Source organism: Panthera onca, chromosome B4, assembly GCF_046562875.1.
Source record: "Panthera onca isolate mPanOnc1 chromosome B4, mPanOnc1 haplotype 2, whole genome shotgun sequence".
NCBI classification, from domain to species: domain Eukaryota; kingdom Metazoa; phylum Chordata; class Mammalia; order Carnivora; family Felidae; genus Panthera; species Panthera onca.
Genome location: NC_138345.1, coordinates 18,598,358 through 18,615,003, shown reverse-complemented (window position 1 = coordinate 18,615,003; position 16,646 = coordinate 18,598,358). Strand labels below are relative to the sequence as shown.

The window sequence follows — 16,646 nt, the reverse complement described above, 5'->3', positions numbered from 1 at the left end:
TGTAGTTTTACTTATTACTGTATTATTTATAAAATATGTATTTATATTTTTATATCATATATTTATATATTAAATACACATATAATTTATATAATAAATATATATAATATACACAGTAAAATAAAAACAAAACACAACAAAGCAAAACAAAAAACCTTAGATTTTTCATATGTTTGAAGTGATACAAACCAGATATATTATTATTAGGCAAGAAGCAAGAAAAAAGTGAGTTATAACAAAAATGACCAACTGAAATAAAAGGAGCCAGAAAGAAATTAATTACCTGGTTTAGAGCCCAAAAGCACACACCAATTACCTACAGCAAAAGGTTTTCATGTTGAAATTCAACAGTCTATATTACAGCTCTCCCAATATACAAATTAAAAAAAAATAGAGAAGTATATCTAGATTGAATTTTGCTCATTCCAATTTTGCAAATGATCGCGTTTTTACATCCATCAGAGATTTCTAATGACTTATTTGGCATGAAATTAATGATTCAAAATTTACAGTAACTTTCAATTAGGTTTTCATTCCCTCCTTTGTAATGAAAGCTGCATCTTCCGAGAGGGTTTATCACCATTTTTATTTTATGCTGACTGATGGGAACAACAAAACCCATTTTCACAGCACTAACTGAAATGAGTGGTTACTAATAACCCTAAAATAAAAGCTTCCAATGGCAAAATTGGGTATCTCATAAAAGACATCCAAAATAATTTTATAAAGGCGCTTGCTGTGGTATATTGTTCTTCATCGTTGTAATTTATTTCCATGCTCATGAGCAAACTGGTAAAATTCATCACCCTTCGGAACCCTTACTTCCAGAGTAGGAGTTTGGTTTAAATATGTATTACTCACAAATGCTATCAATTACTCTCCCAAAGATGAACCAGAGGAATAGGATATTAGTGTCTCTGCCACCACACATTTCAATATTTTGAAAAGAAGAATGAGACACACACATATGTAAGTTTGACTTTTCTTGAGAAATAAAGACATTCTCAAGGAAATTTTGTTAATATATTATTCTGAAGAACAGTATCAATAATTGAAATGCTTCCCTGTGTAAAGGACCAGTTTACCCTAGTTACCACCATGACCGCTTCACGGACACTGAAGGGATAGCAATGCAAATTTAGAAAGATGCCACCTTCTCAATAACGGTGAAATCCACCATTTCTCTGTGGATAATACTTTCCAAATGTAGGTTCCTAAAAACTTCCTCCTAGGCTTGGCTCCAATTCCCCTAGAAGTCATTCTCCATATTATGTAGCACATCACTCCCCCACTTGAAATCATTCAATCCAGATCCAACCCTCTCTGAAATCATGTCAAAATGGTGACAATATGTTCTAAGGCCCAACACTAACTGGCCCCTGCTACCTCACAATTTTCTCTTCACATTTTCTGCTCCAGCAAGTCTTCTAGAGCTTTCTTTTAGTTCCCTTGAACCTCCCACCTTTAAGTGCTGGTTCTGGTACTGCTACAAGCTGTCGCTTATGACTGTCACAGTCTTTCAAACTTGGTTGGCCATGGCTTCCATATTCTTTAAGCCTTGGCTTAGTTTGATTGGCACCCCAAATACCAACTCCGACATAAGGATTTAGGGGCAGATGGTTTGTTTGGAAAGTAATCAGGAAGTATTTGCTCCAGAAAGTGGGAAAAGCCAGACAAGGAAAAGAGCAATCAGTAGTAGATACACTTCTAGGTATGTTACTGTTATAGCTAGTTCTCCTCTTGGAGAGCCTCTGAGAAACAAGAAGGAAAACATGCCTTAGAATCTTCTCATTGGATGTCAGGAGGCTGGGACATTTATCCATTAACTCCCATCTCCTACCGACTGGAGGTTAATTCCCCTCCTCCCCCAGACTCCCTGTGCTTGTGCCTTCAGACAGAAAGAAGAGACACAGCACTTGAGCTGGTGAGTTGCTGGTATATTAGAACTGCCCTCCATGGTTTCAGGTGAACTCAAGGAGGCAGAAGGGATATGGGACAAAGCATCAACAGGGACTAGCTAGGTCACATCCGCAGAAACTCCTACTTTGACTTCTTAGCTCAAGGTATGCCTTCTTACGATATCCTACCTAGCATTCTCTACATATACAGACTCACATAAAGCAACTGCATAAGATTCAGACAGTAACTGCATCAAAGTGAAACTAACTTAGTGTCAGAGTGGTTAAGAACAGCTTAAGAGGAAAACTGGAATTTGAACCCACATGTGGTGGACAGCGATGGCAATGCTCTTAATTACTGAGATGTTAAAGCGATGAGAAGTCATACATAAAGGCAAGTTTTTGAAAATTATGATTATCCCTCCTTAAAACACATAACTGAAAAATATTAAAACATAAACAGGAAAAACAAAAGCTCTGGAATTTTATAGAGTGCTTTTTCTTCCCCCAGGGAGTGCTTTGTGGTTTTTGTTTATTTGTTTATTTGTTTGTTTGTTTGTTTTCAGGGAGTGCCTTGACACTAAATGATTATATATTCAATATCATTACCCCTGGGTAATTAGATCATTATTTTTCCTCAGTGTGGTATATAAAACAGGCATGCGGGTCACTGAAGAAAAGTTTTATTTATTCGTTCATCCAGTTGACAACATTTATTTAGCACCTTATATATACCAGTCCCTAAATCAGAGGCTGAGGATACAACAGTCAATAGGTCCTACCCATTCCTTCCTTTGAGGAGTTCACAAAGTGGTGCAGGAGAACATCACCTAAGGATAAACAATAGGGCTAGGCAGGGGCAGAGTAAGGCCCAAGACAGGCGACCTAACCCAGAGGAGATGTCACTGAAACTCTTTTAAAATGACAAATGGAAGTTAGCCAGATGAGACCTTAAGGCATGGAAGCAGAAGCGATAGGTCAAAATAGGGGTAGAAAGTGAAGCCTGGGTGGCTCAGTCGGTTGGGCGTCTGACTTTGGCTCAGGTCATGATCTCGTGGTTTCCGGGTTCGAGCCTCGTGTGGGGCTCTGTGCCCACAGCTCAGAGCCTGGAGCCTGTTTCTGATTTTGTGTCTCCCTCTCTCTCTGCCCCTCCCCTACTCACGCTCTGTCTCTGTCTCTCTCAAAAATAAACATTAAAAAAAAAGAAAGAAAGCAAAACTGAAAGGACTTTATGATTATTGGAAGGACATTTAAATCGGGAGTGAGGGAGGATAGTCTAGGAAGAGGACAGGTTTCTAGCGGGGTGACTAGTGGACTATTGTGCCATCAATTGAGATAAAGAGCTATTTTGGTTAGGTGTGAGAAGATTAATGACTTAAGGATTCTTTACATAATAAAAAATAAATAAGAATGAACCCAAGTTGAATATGCAACAAGGGACACTTCTGCAACCAGAAAGGCTAACCAGAACCCTGGAATTTGTCACAAAGTCACTGTAAACAAAAGCAAGCATAATATTGAAACCCTGGTGTAGTTACCAGACCCTGAGCATTATCCTATCTTGGATCTCAACCCTTAAGAGATATTCCATGTAAAAGGGGTAAGGGTTTGGGAAACTTGTCACATAACTAAATTAACAGTCTGGGCAAAATACAAAATAAAAGCTTAGAAGTGAAAATTTCAAGAGCATGGGCAACACACCTGGAATCAACTGAATTGGCTACCTTCTTACACTCTGTGGAAAGGAGTGAATTATCTGAAAGGAGAAATGGTAATTTCGAGACAGACAAATGGCATACGACTTCTTCATCTGGGGAAGGATAAATTAACGGAACATTCTTTGAAGAGTCTGTAGAAGTATATGAAGAGAATCCAGACAGTTGGGTGCAGATTTATGGCAGGTACAGCCATGTATGACTGTGACCTTTAAAACCACATCATGCCCTCCTACAACATGCCCCATGAAAATACTCTTGGGAACAGACCATCAGGCTCCATTAGGGCTATCCTCTCAGATTTCCAAGGCACTTCTTGTTGCCTCTTTTACATATTGTTCTTATGCCTATTGCTATCTGTTTTCAGACTAATTATTGTGATCTCTGCTAACTCTTTTTAAATAACAGAGGAATTGTAATCCTAAGTAAACACTATTCCAGTTTAACTTGCTTGCCTATTTCTCAGTGGTATTACAATGATAAATTAATTTGTCAATGCCGGTAAGAACTTGAAGACAGAAACCTAATACAAATTAAGAATATGGAGTGGGCACACTTATAATTCTAAAAGCTACTTTTTAAAATGTTGTTAATAAAAACTTTTTGTTTGAAGACAGCTTCTTATGTACGGTAATAAAGCTACATTTTTCCGGTTCCCCCAAGTCTTTATGTCATTTGTTTAAGACATAATCCTGATGAAAAGCTTGTGGCAAGAAAATTAGTAGTAACTAAACTTTAAGTAATTGCTAATTTCATGAGTTCATGATAGGAAATGGTCCAAAGAATTTAGGGACTATTCATTTATGCAAGAATGAATTCATTAATTGATCATTAATTTCTATCCACATATTTCAACATTCTATTTTTTAAATGTTTATTTATTTATTTTGAGAGAGAGAAAACGAGTATGTGGGTGGGGGAGAGGCAGAGGGAGTGAGAGTGAATCCCAAGCAGGCTCCATGCTAAAATGGAGCCCATTGTGGGGCTCAATCTCAAGGCTGTGAGATCACGACCTGAGCTGATATCAAGAGTTGGCCACCAAGGTGCCCCTTAACATTCTATTTTTAATCATTTAAACAATATTATGTTTGAGGGGCACATATTTCTACCTTGGGTCTCTCAAATTCATGGGATATTATCATTATTATTGGAAAAATGAGATCTGCATTACTTTTTCTAAAAATATTTCCAAAAGTACATGAAATAAATCTTAAGACATATTTTCAGTGTGTTTATTTATGCTAAGCGTTAACTTCGAGAGTAACTGAAAAATTGAAGAAAAAGTATTTTGCTTAATTTACATGGATATTTCTAGTGATACTGACTTTCTTCTAGAATACCTGAATACACGATTTCATTTCCAATAAGATTTATATCTCTCATAAATAAAATGATTGAATAATCATTCTTATTAGGATAACTTTTTTATAGTAATTATAAATAAACTTAATTTCTTAATTGAGATGTGATATGTTCTTCGAGAACGCACAAAACAATTGAGTAACTTTCTTGAACCTGGATAAGGTAAACATAAAACTCACTCACTTATAAATATTTAGAAGAGATTACTGCAGTCTTAGTTCTTTATCAACCACCTGATACACATTTTAGAATCTTCCTTTAATGGAACTAGATGAAGCTTTATTTTTAAATTTTCAATGGTTCTTTCCTAAGTTTTAATGATCTAGCATGGTTTTGGAGTCAGAGACTTGAAATGATGTCCCAGCTTTGGAACTTAGTAGCTGTGTGATTTCATAAATCATGTCACCAATGTAAGCCATAGTTTGCTCATCTGTAGTCAAGACATTTCTTTCGGGGTGCCTGGGTGGCTCCGTCAGTTAAGCGTCTGACTCTTGATTTTGGATCAGGTCATGATCTCAGGGTTCATGAGATCAAGGCCCATGTGGACCTCTGCACTGATAGCACAGAGCCTTCTTGGGATTCTCTCTCTCCCTCTTTCTCTGCCTCTCCCCTGCACATGCATGTGTGCATGCACTCTCTCTCTCTCCCTCTCTCTCAAAATAAAAAAAAAAACATTAAAAAATTCTTTTTTTAAAAAAGAGACATTTCTTTAAACTATTACACGGATTGAATGACCAAATAACATGTGGATCTTCATAAGCATTTAGTCAATGATAGTGAATATTACCTTATGCACATGAAGGTGTCTAGCATAGCAAGAGTTCCTTAAAACTAGTTTCCTAAAGAAAAATGGCTCCCTATTTGATTCCTAATAGTTGGAAGTGATGTAATATGTGTTGTGTTTAACATCAATGAAGGCAAATTGCTTTACTAATAGAATTATACCACAATTCAATAATATGTTTCTGAGCAATGTTATGATGCCCTCATTTCTGTTATATTGAAATAATCATAACTACTATATTTACTGTTGGTAGGAAAATGCAGTTAGCATTTAATATATTAGATGTTCTGCTAAGTATTTTTGCCTATATTTAGCAAGTATGCATGGTAACATTAGAAGGCAAAAGTAAGATAAGAAACAGGAAACTTGCATAGTCAGGAAGTGTCTTGAAGGAAGATATTTGATAATCATAAAAGGAAACACAGTATCTTTATAGTGAAGGAGAAGATTCTAGAAGGCATCCCCTGAAGCAGGTGATCATAGTTAACATCACCAGAAGCCAGGCATAGTGACATCATGTACTTTCTGATATGATGCACAAGTAAGGACAGAATGCCATTTCTGTAATGCCACAAAAAGTAATTTGGTCTGAAAACAGAGACCTGTGTTAAAACACGGAAGAAATAGCAGACAAACACCAAATCAGAGACATTGTATGAAATAACTATCCAATACCCTTTAAAAGTATCAAGTTCATGAATGACAAAGACTGAGGAAATGTCATAGATTGAAGGAGGCTAGGAGACTGGACAAATGCATGCGATGTAGGTCATAGACCGGATTCTGAATAAGAAAAATGGATGGTTTGGGACAATTAACCAATATGAACGAGGCCTTACACTGGTTAAGAGTACAGTACCCGTGTTGACTTCTTGTTATCAACAATTGTACCACAAGCATATAAGGTGTTAACACTGAGGAAAGCTATATGGGAACTCTTTAAACATTTCTTGAAAGTTTTTTTTTTTATATTTATTTATTTTTGAGAGAGAGAGAGCATGAGTGGGTGAGGAACAGAGAGAGGGAGAGAGAGAATCCAAAGCAGGTTCCAGGCTCAGAGCTGGCTCAGCTCCAGCTGTCAGCACAGAGCCCAGTGTGGGGGTCAAACCCATAGATCGCAAGATCATGACCTGAGCCAAAGCCAGAAGCTTAACCGACTGAGCCACCCAGGCACCCCCCATTAAATAAGCCTGAAATTAAAAAGAAACTTTACAAAAACAAACAAAAACAAGTAATAAGTTGAAACTACTAGAAATAACAGAGCCAGAATTTCAATCCACAAATGTTTGACTCCACATCTCTTGAGTTTTGACCACTATATCACACTATCTCCCTTCTTTTATAACAGGTGCTTCTTTTCCTACCTGTTATCAGACTTTCCATAACTGTGTTTTCTCTCTGGGACCCTTAATACTGTCAGTCATTCATGTTTTTGTTCTTAGTAGACAATAATTTCCTTTAAAATGTAGTCATAATAAGACATAGTCAGAAGGCTCCCAGATGCATGAGGCCAAAGCCATAAAAAAAAAAAAAAAGAGAAAATCTGAAGAAGGTACAGTCTTCTCAGATGAAAGTGCTGGGCCCGGACGACGGAGCAGTGCTGGGCAGAGCCACGCTGAGCCACAAGCCACTGAAGCCTGATGGAGCCATGCAGGTGCCCTCTCACCAGATGGGCACAGCCTGGACTCCACTGTTTTTTTTTGTTTTTGTTTTTTTGCACATTTGGGGTTTAGGTGCATCCATTTCTTACCCTCCAAGGAGGGATCCAGGGGCCAGTTTTCTTAACTTACAGAACCTTTGCTTTCTTTTTTACAGTTCTCAATGGTAATTGGCTGTTAACTGGTTTATTCACCTATTTAACTGAAATCGATCTCCTTACACAATAATATAAGAAGTAATATAAACTAAAGGACAGGAGAGTGGTATAAACAGGACCCCATACGTATGCACGTATGTAGCTATAGAAACAGAAACATGTAAATGGACAGGCTTCCACAAAAAGCAAACATTAAAGGAAGAAATGGGCAATGGAGAGGGATATACATGGACGCAACAGCAATACAAACTTCTTTGATATCCCCTAAAGGAAAATCTGGCTTCAAAACCATAAGTGAGCTGAGTGTATTTCAGAAATAAAGTAGCTGCCGTGGGCAGTATAACTCACAATGTTTTTTTTCCCCCACGGAGAATTTTTTTTTTTAATAAAAATGGAATTTTAACCAACTCTCACACCCTTGGAGGAGTGGATGGGACACGGGTCGTTAATCCAGTGACTAAAAACACTGGAAGCCTAATTAAAAGATCACAATGTTCACGAGAAGGGGCTAATCAATACGTAAATATACGGACAAGAGCTGGGCTATTCCTTTTAGGAATAAAGCCCATCAATTGAATTGATTTTCTGAGTTGGAAATTCTAACTGCTTCAGTACTTTTTTGGTAACAGGACCAAGAATTTAAAATTAACCCTGCACATTGAATGATGCGCTGCACGGGACCGTTCACATGCTAGGAAACAAAATGCAATCATTGTGCAGTTACCTGATACTCATTCAGATGAACTGGGGTTAAGTGAACTATCACCATACCTTTTGACCTCTCACATTTCATGGTTTCCAGCAAACACGTGGCTTACAGTTGCTTGCCTGTATTTGCACATTTTGAGAATTATTCAAATTAGTTTGTGGGAATATTTACCATTCCGGCCGGGTGTGGAGGAACACTGTTGAAGGGCACAGAGAAAAAAAATAACAGGGTTTTATAAAGAAGCCTTTGGAGGGTAGGTGGGTGGAGGGTGAGAACCAGAAGCCACTTCTGGATTTTTCACGCTATTCTACAAGCAAGGCAGTGGATTCTGCCAGGCTTCTCACGCTGAAGTGTACATGATAATCACCGAGGGTTCTCGTTAAAATACAGATTCTGGGGGCGCCTGGGTGGCTCAGTCAGATGAGCGTCCAACTCTTGATTTCGGCTCAGGTCATGGTCTCAGGGTTGTGAGATGCAGCCCCATGTCGTGTCCATGCTGAGCTTGGACTCTGCATAAGATCCCCTCTCTCCCTCTCTCTCTCTGCCCCGTCCCACTCTGCTTTTAAGTGTGTGCGCTCCCGTGCTCTCTCTCTCTCGCTCTCTCTCTCAAATTAAAAAAGAAAATAGAGATTCTGATTCTGTAGGTCTGGGGGTAAAGGGGTGGAAATTCTGCATTTCTAACAAGCTCCCAGGGCTGCTGATACTGCCCCAGGGACCCCACTTTGAACAGCAAGTCTCGATGTCACATCATGGTCTTTGAAACACTAAGACCATTGCTGTAAGGAAAGTTTGGCAAGTGTGAAATGTGTTAAAAGGGTATACAGACTTCATTCTGGATAACATCGTCTCACTTCACCTGGTAACAGTTACTTGGCCTGGAAATTTCCATTTCAGCAGTTGAAGCCCAGAGGTACCTACTAGCCAGGACCCAAGCAATGATTTGTGGCCACAGTACGCCTGAGGGCAAGGACACTCTTCTGTTAAGTCCTTGACTGGTGATCTTCCAACGGGGCAGGGAAGGAAAAACACTGTCTTCCCTTCTTCCCCGTCAGTGGAAAATAACTAAAAAAGTTAAATGTTTGCATGGTGACTGTTAATATTAATGGAATGGACGCCACGGAGTTAAGCATTGCACAAATGTTAAATCGTGTAATACTAACGACAACCTGAGAAGGTAGGTACAATTATCCTTCCCGTTTTACAGATGAGAAAAGAGATGGCAGAGCAAATAACACACTCAAAGTCACCCAGGTTGTAGTTCGCAAAGGTGGGGGACTCAAATCCAGGTAGCCTGTTTCTAAGTCTGCATATCTAAACACGTTATCGAGCTGCCTTTTGACTGATATGTTCAGATCTGGAATTCAGTGAAGGCCAAGTTCATCAGGAGAGTAATTCAAAACTTGATGACGGGGTGAAATTGAAATTTAGGCCAAGTTCAATTTTAACGTTTCACCTTTCTTGGTTAATTTCTCTTTTTTAAGTTTTTATTTGGAAATAACTTCAAATTGAGGTTACAAAAATAATGCAAAAAACCCTCCATACTGTTTATGCAGACTCACCAATTTTTAATAATTGGTCACATATTTAATATTTAATATTTAATAATTGGTCACATTTGGCAACTTCTGGATTTTTCAAAAGCTGTGTGAAAATGTATGCCCTCCCTCTTATTTTGAGAGAGAGAGAGAGAAAGAGCTGCTCCCATAGGAAAACCTACCAATCTCTACAGCCTACTCTGCAGGGTATCAGGATTCCGGTGGCTAACTCTTGCCCCATTTATCAGCAGTGAAGCTTACTTGACATTTTTTCTCAGGCGGCTGCTTCATAATAAGAAATTCCTGGCGATTCATCACCAATTGAGAGTGGCTACAGGTGGTTCGCTTCTAGTCCCACTGGCATTTTAACCGACAACCTCCACTAAAGAAAGAGACACCAGCTTTCTGAGGCTGGAAACCCAGGCACAGCAGCAGTTCTAACAGGATGATAATTTATGAACAAACCATGTGAGATTTTGACTGTTTTCCCTAGTAAGCAATAGGCTATATTTTGGTAAGAAGAAATAGACAAAAAGAAAGGTAACAAAAATTGGTATAACCAATATTTTTAAAAGATACTAACATACTAGCTTGTCCAAGCAATCCCAATCCCCAAATGTCTTTTATCTTTTATCTTTTATCTTCTGTACTTCAAGATTTTTCACAAGAATTAAGTCTCTTTGCTTTTAGTTGTGTTCTCTCTTAAAGAGGATTCCATTCCATTTACATTTTGCTAAGTTTTCAGTGTTACAAAATATTTCCCTGCAAAAGAGTCATGTGAAAGCTTTATCATTTTATAACTTCAGGGTGAGAATATGTTTTGTGGTCATTTTTCTAAAGTTAACTGTTATTAAGTCTTCATGGACTCACGGAGAGATCTCAGAAAAGATGATCAAAAATAGGTTGGAGAAGAGAATCTAGAAAACACGAGTAAATGAAATTATTTATCCCATCTGAGATATGGCTGTGGGATCCCATTTTTATAGCTTTATGATTGTAAAAGGCTAATGTGAATGAAATCTTCTAAGATTTCACAGAAGCCTCAAGTGTTTACCTCACTTGTGACTTTGAAAGCTGGGCAGAGATTCCTTTATCTAGAATATTTTACAGCCATCATTGGTAACAGATGATGAAATTAAGGTTACCCCCTATGACTCTAATTTTATAGAAATAATGGTGCCCGTCCACTAAAGACACAACATGGAGAAATAAGATGAAATTGAACTGAAATAGAATAAAATCACGTGTGATTAAAAAAAATGTTCTTGATTTGGAAAACGAAGTCTTGTTATACACATGAAAACTGATCACTGTGGGCTTCATAAAACTATCTTAAAACTCTCCAACATCGCTTCTATGTTTGAGGTCATTCCTAGATTCAGGAAGGGTCTCAAGGGTATCTTAAATAATCACTACTATACATCTGTTTAGATGATGATATAAGTAAAAGGAGTTTACTAAACTCAGCACATTAGGTGAGGAATGCTTAATCTGTACCATTACAACCATCAGCTGGAGAAGGAATAGATCTTTACATGTATTTATTTACTGGCTTTAAGGCAGGCGGACCAGCTCATTTCCCTGGGATACAGAGGAACAGAACTCATTTACTCTAATCTCATGTTAGTTTTGTGGAATGGAACAGAGAGATGTCTTCATTTTCTGTTTTTAAAAACATGTTTATTTTGAGAGAGAGAGAGAGAGAAAGAGCACGTGCATGCGTGCACACAAGCAGGGGAAAGGCAGAGAGAGAGGGGGAGAGAGAATCCCAAGCAGGATCTGTGCTGTCAGGACAGAGGGAGACACCAGGCTCGATCCCATGAACCATGAGATCATGACCTGAGCCAAAATCAAGAGTCTGACACTTAACTGTCTGGGCCACCCGGGCACCTCACCATGCCCTTATTTTCCGTAAGGGCCCTCGACTAATACTTTCTTCAGGACAGAGAGAATTAGTCTCAAAGATAAGTGACTTAAGTAAATAATAATAATAGTAAAATCAACTAATTAAACCTAAAAATTTAGTTAGAAAGACTCATGCAGACAAAACTCATCCTAGTCTGTTATTAAACTAGAGGAAAATCCTAAGAACAAAGGCAAATAAGGCCAAGTTGATAAACTGTAAATGTCTTGGCTGAAACGGAGCAATTCAAACGCTAGAGCGGCAAGTGTATTCAAGCAGCCAAAGTAAAAATAAATAAAAACAACTTAACTGTTAGTTAAGGTGTGAACAGACCTGAGGCAAAAATGTGTAGTCTAGAGAGTAGCCTGACCTAGATAGCAAATTAAGTAGACTTTTGAGTTAATCATTTAGAAAAATCAGCACTTATCAACAGGTTTTCTGATGCACAGGAAAAAAAAGAAATTGTGCAGAATGAGAAAACGAGGCACAGAGAGGCCAGAAACCAAGCTGTCACCACGGACATTCACATTCAGCCCGCCAACATCAGCATTATGCCAACAGGAGACCTATGGAGGTGTTAGCTGAAATGATGTTATTTTCTTGGAAAAAACAAACAAACAAACCCCAGAAGACTTAAGTTTTTAAATGAAGGTTTCTGTGTATATTCACATAGTCTGAGGATCTCCACCAAGAACAGCCCGATTTTTAAAATTAAAAAAAAAAAAAAAAAAAAAAGACCACATCAAAAAACATACAAATCTCACAAAAAACCTTACCTGCATTATGATAGAGAGGGAACAGAATTTCATTTCATGTTGCTGGGGTTTCTTATATAAAGTATCAATCTTCCTACCAACATATAGATTGTTTTTTTTTAAGCTAAGAGTGTGTTTATGTCTGGCCAAAAGCACACTGGTGTCTTCTTGGCCAAAAAAAAAAAAGAGGGGGGGCGCCTGGGTGGCGCAGTCGGTTAAGCGTCCGACTTCAGCCAGGTCACGATCTCGCGGTCCGTGAGTTCGAGCCCCGCGTCAGGCTCTGGGCTGATGGCTCGGAGCCTGGAGCCTGTTTCCGATTCTGTGTCTCCCTGTCTCTCTGCCCCTCCCCCGTTCATGCTCTGTCTCTCTCTGTCCCAAAAATAAATAAAAAACATTGAAAAAAAAAAATTAAAAAAAAAAAAAAAAAGAGGGGAGGGGTTACAATATAGATATAAATATATAGATACATATCTGTCTATCGGAGACTCTTAGAGATCGCTTGGGAATTAACTTATTTGGGGGTTATTTTTTGTTATAAAGAATAAAGACTCTCAAATAGCAGTGCCTTACAATCTCATTTTTATTTGATATTTTCAATGTCCTTTCATATCCATTTCATTTTTAGTCTCAAAACAGCACTAGAGGATAGTCAAGGCAGGCATTTTTCCCCCTTTCTTCCAGGTTATAAAATTGAGGCACAGAGAGGCCAAAAACCAAGAAAATGAGTTTTGGAGCCAAGGTTTCATGACTTCTAACCCTGGTTTCCTTCCACCAGGACAGTGGTACTTCTCTAGAAGCTGTGAATCAGAATTTCATAAACTGTGGTTTCAGAAAGCAAAATAGTTTTAATTTGACTGGCTATTGAATCAAACTTTGTGCCCAAGCAATATATTAAGTAATATGGATATAGAAATATAGAAGAAAATATCAAAACTGTGGAGTTTGAAGGTCCACACAGAGGAGAAGAAATAAATCCAGACTTGTTCCTAGGTTTATAGTCAGAAGCTTCTAGATCTGCAGTCTGACAACTGTGTGACTTTGAAGAAAGGACAAAAATATCCAAATAAGTACCAGTATTTGAATATAAAGCGTCTGGCTCATTGCATGCCATATGGTAGGGACTTATACAAATTTTTCACTTTCCTTTGTCTAAGAAAACATGCTCTTTCCTTTAATCTGTCAAAGTTAAAACTAGGTTTTAACATCTGCTTTTTTTGCAATAATGATTTAAGAAATGTTATTTAAACCTAAAAGGATAACGGGGAGACTATAATCAAATTGTAGCATACATACATAATATAAATACTAATGTGTATGGCTTCCACATGACCCATATATGAGAAGGGAAAAGAAATCAGTGTGTTTCGACATGTGAGGTAAATGATTTCTAAGTTTTCCTCTGCCCTGAAATTATAAGATATTTTTGTGGATAGGAGAAAAGGGAAAACTCCTACTCCAATTCTACTCTCTTCCTCTTACTAGAATATTAATGTAAGATTCCAACATGCTGTTTAGACTGCATTTATAAATGATGGTGGTGGAGGGAAAATATTTCTTTAAAAAATCATGCTTCCAAGTCAGACACTGCTTTTTATCTTTCTCTGCACAGTTCTGAGGCAGCTGGAAGGAGGGAAGGTGCATCTCTAGGAAAACCGAATCTTCTAGCTTTCTCACTTAACTCCTGCTTATCTAGAGCTGGGTTAGTTAGCCAAATGCCCTCAGTATGCCCCTAGCCACATATATCTTTTCTCTTTTTTGTCTGATTTGTTGACAGAATGCATGCTCTTGGGCATGAAAACTACATTATTTGGTGATAAGATTTGAGAATCTCCCTCTTCCCTTAGGGCTTAAATTTAAGTCCTGTTTCCAACTAAATTACCAGAGAGCTTTGCATCAAGGATCATGAAGATTATGACATCAACGAGCCTGATTAATAAAGTGAATGTGTTCTTTCCCATTTGCCATTTCCCCTTCTGCTAAAGCCTCTCAGTAACATCAAGGGAGAGAGTAGCTGTACTTTGGTGCCTGGGTGGTGTGGGGGTAGGAGGGAGAATGTTTATGGACAGTATTGAGCCCCCTGGTGATAATACTACCTTAGCATTACAATTCTGTCATCATCCCCCCAAACCTGATTCTACCCCCAGGAAGGCATAACAGAAATGGAGCAAATCAGGCAAGATTGGAAAGGTGGGGAGGCCAACTGAGGAAAGTTTTAAACACGAGTCACTCTTTAAAATTTGGAAATCTCAGACTAATACTTAACCATCACACTTAAGAAAGCAAGAACGTATGTAGAAAAATATTTTTAAAAGTAACCTATTAACTAAATTTATAAGTTCCTAGACATAAGACTTACTTAAATGAAGGACTCTATGTGGCAAATTTTTCCAGGAAAGAAAAAGGAGACTAAGATATATTATTAATTCTATTGTTGTAAAGGGCAGTGTGGACCTAGGGGTGTGTGTGTGTGTGTGTGTGTGTGTTCTGTTGATAATGACAGGAAAATGGGTACAGGACCGATTTCTAACTCTAAGAAATGTTTGGTGATAGCTAAAATTCTTGTTGTTTTCTTTTTAATTTTTTAATGTTTATTTTTGCGAGAGAGAGAGGGAGAGGGAGAGAGGGAGGGAGGCACAGAATCTGAAGTAGGCTCCAGGCTCTGAGCTGTCAACACAGAGCCTGACATGGGGCTTGAACGCACAAGCCGTGAGATCATGACCTGAGCTGAAGTCAGATGCTTAACCAATGAAGCCACCCAGGCGCCCTTAAAGTTCCTGTTAAAAACCAAAACAAACAAACAGACTGTGACAATGACAGAGCTGAAATAATAAATGTTTCTACCAGTGATACATATTTAAAAATCTGAGCGTGGAATACCAGATAAGTTTCCAAGCTGAAGCTCACGATTTTGTGCTTGGTGTCGAAAGCCAAGTGTCACCCCCACACTAACAGGAAGAAAAATGGACCATTACAGCATCATGATTTATCTTGAGAATAATCAGAGAATTGAGGTCACACGGTAACCAAGAGAACCCTACTCCAACGAGAAAAAATATTCTTCAAGGCAAGACAAGACACATGAGCGGCCGCACTTTCGGGAGAGCACAGCAAAGGAAAGTGAGTAAGCAGAAATCCGCTAACACTTTAACCGATGACCTTCTTTGTCTGCCTAGAGATTTCATCCGTTGTGGCTGACAGCAGAACTGGGCCAATTTATGGAAACTTCAATTGGATGCACCCCACATTTGAACTTTTACAAAGAGTATTAGGTACTGCAATATTGTGAGCAGATTGTCAAATGCAAGACATTTCTGATAGACATTGTCCTAATCTAAAACTTTCTCATTTTCTCTTTGAAAATCTTGTTCTAAACCCAACAGGGAATCATTTCTGAATCTGTCATTTTGTCTGGGGTTGCCCGAATATGGAAAAGAAAAGGGATGATGGAATTCATCATCAGCGGAGATGGGGACTTTGCTTGCCTCTCAGCCTCAGACCACATGCGTTCTACGCGGACAATTCAGTGAATAATCTCATGGTGAGTTATAATTAATTCCATTTTAGCTGTTAGCAGTTGTTCTCTTAAAATAGGAAAGTCTACACATATACAATGAAGGATTTTGGCCCCAAATTTTGATATAACCATCAAATCAGTGCCACTTTATATCTCTAAAGTCATTGGCTCCATCAGTTCTCTCTCTTTCTTTTTGAAATTGTCTTCTTTAATGTTTATTTATTTTTGAGAGGAGAGAGAGAGAGAGAGCACGAGCAGAGGAGGAGCAGAAGGAGAGAGGGACACCAAATCTGAAGCAAGCTCCAGACTCCGAGCTGTCAGCACAGAGCCCGATGTGGGGCTCGAACTCACGGACGGTGAGATCATGACCGGAGCTGAAGTCGGACGCTTAAACGACTGAGCCACCCAAGTGCCCCGTCTGTTAGTTCTATTGTTAAGTCAGTAATGGTCATAACATTTGAAAGGTTAAAGTTGTGTTTTCCCTTTGTCATATCAAACTGAAAAATACATGAGTTCACTGATGGTAAGATCACTGGTATTATCTGTGATAGCAAAACTAAATAACTTTTCACTAAATGTTAAATCAGGTATTTATGAGAAAAAGGACTATCAAAAACTGCTGGGACCAAGTGGGATATACTTTACAGACACATTG

At 38.4% G+C, this 16,646-nt stretch overlaps 1 protein-coding gene across 3 annotated transcripts in view; it reads right to left on the bottom strand.

Annotated features, from left to right (window-relative positions):
- PLXDC2 (plexin domain containing 2) overlaps positions 1-16,646 on the bottom strand; it is a 448,647-nt gene that overhangs the window by 201,104 nt on the left and 230,897 nt on the right. The window lies entirely within an intron of this gene.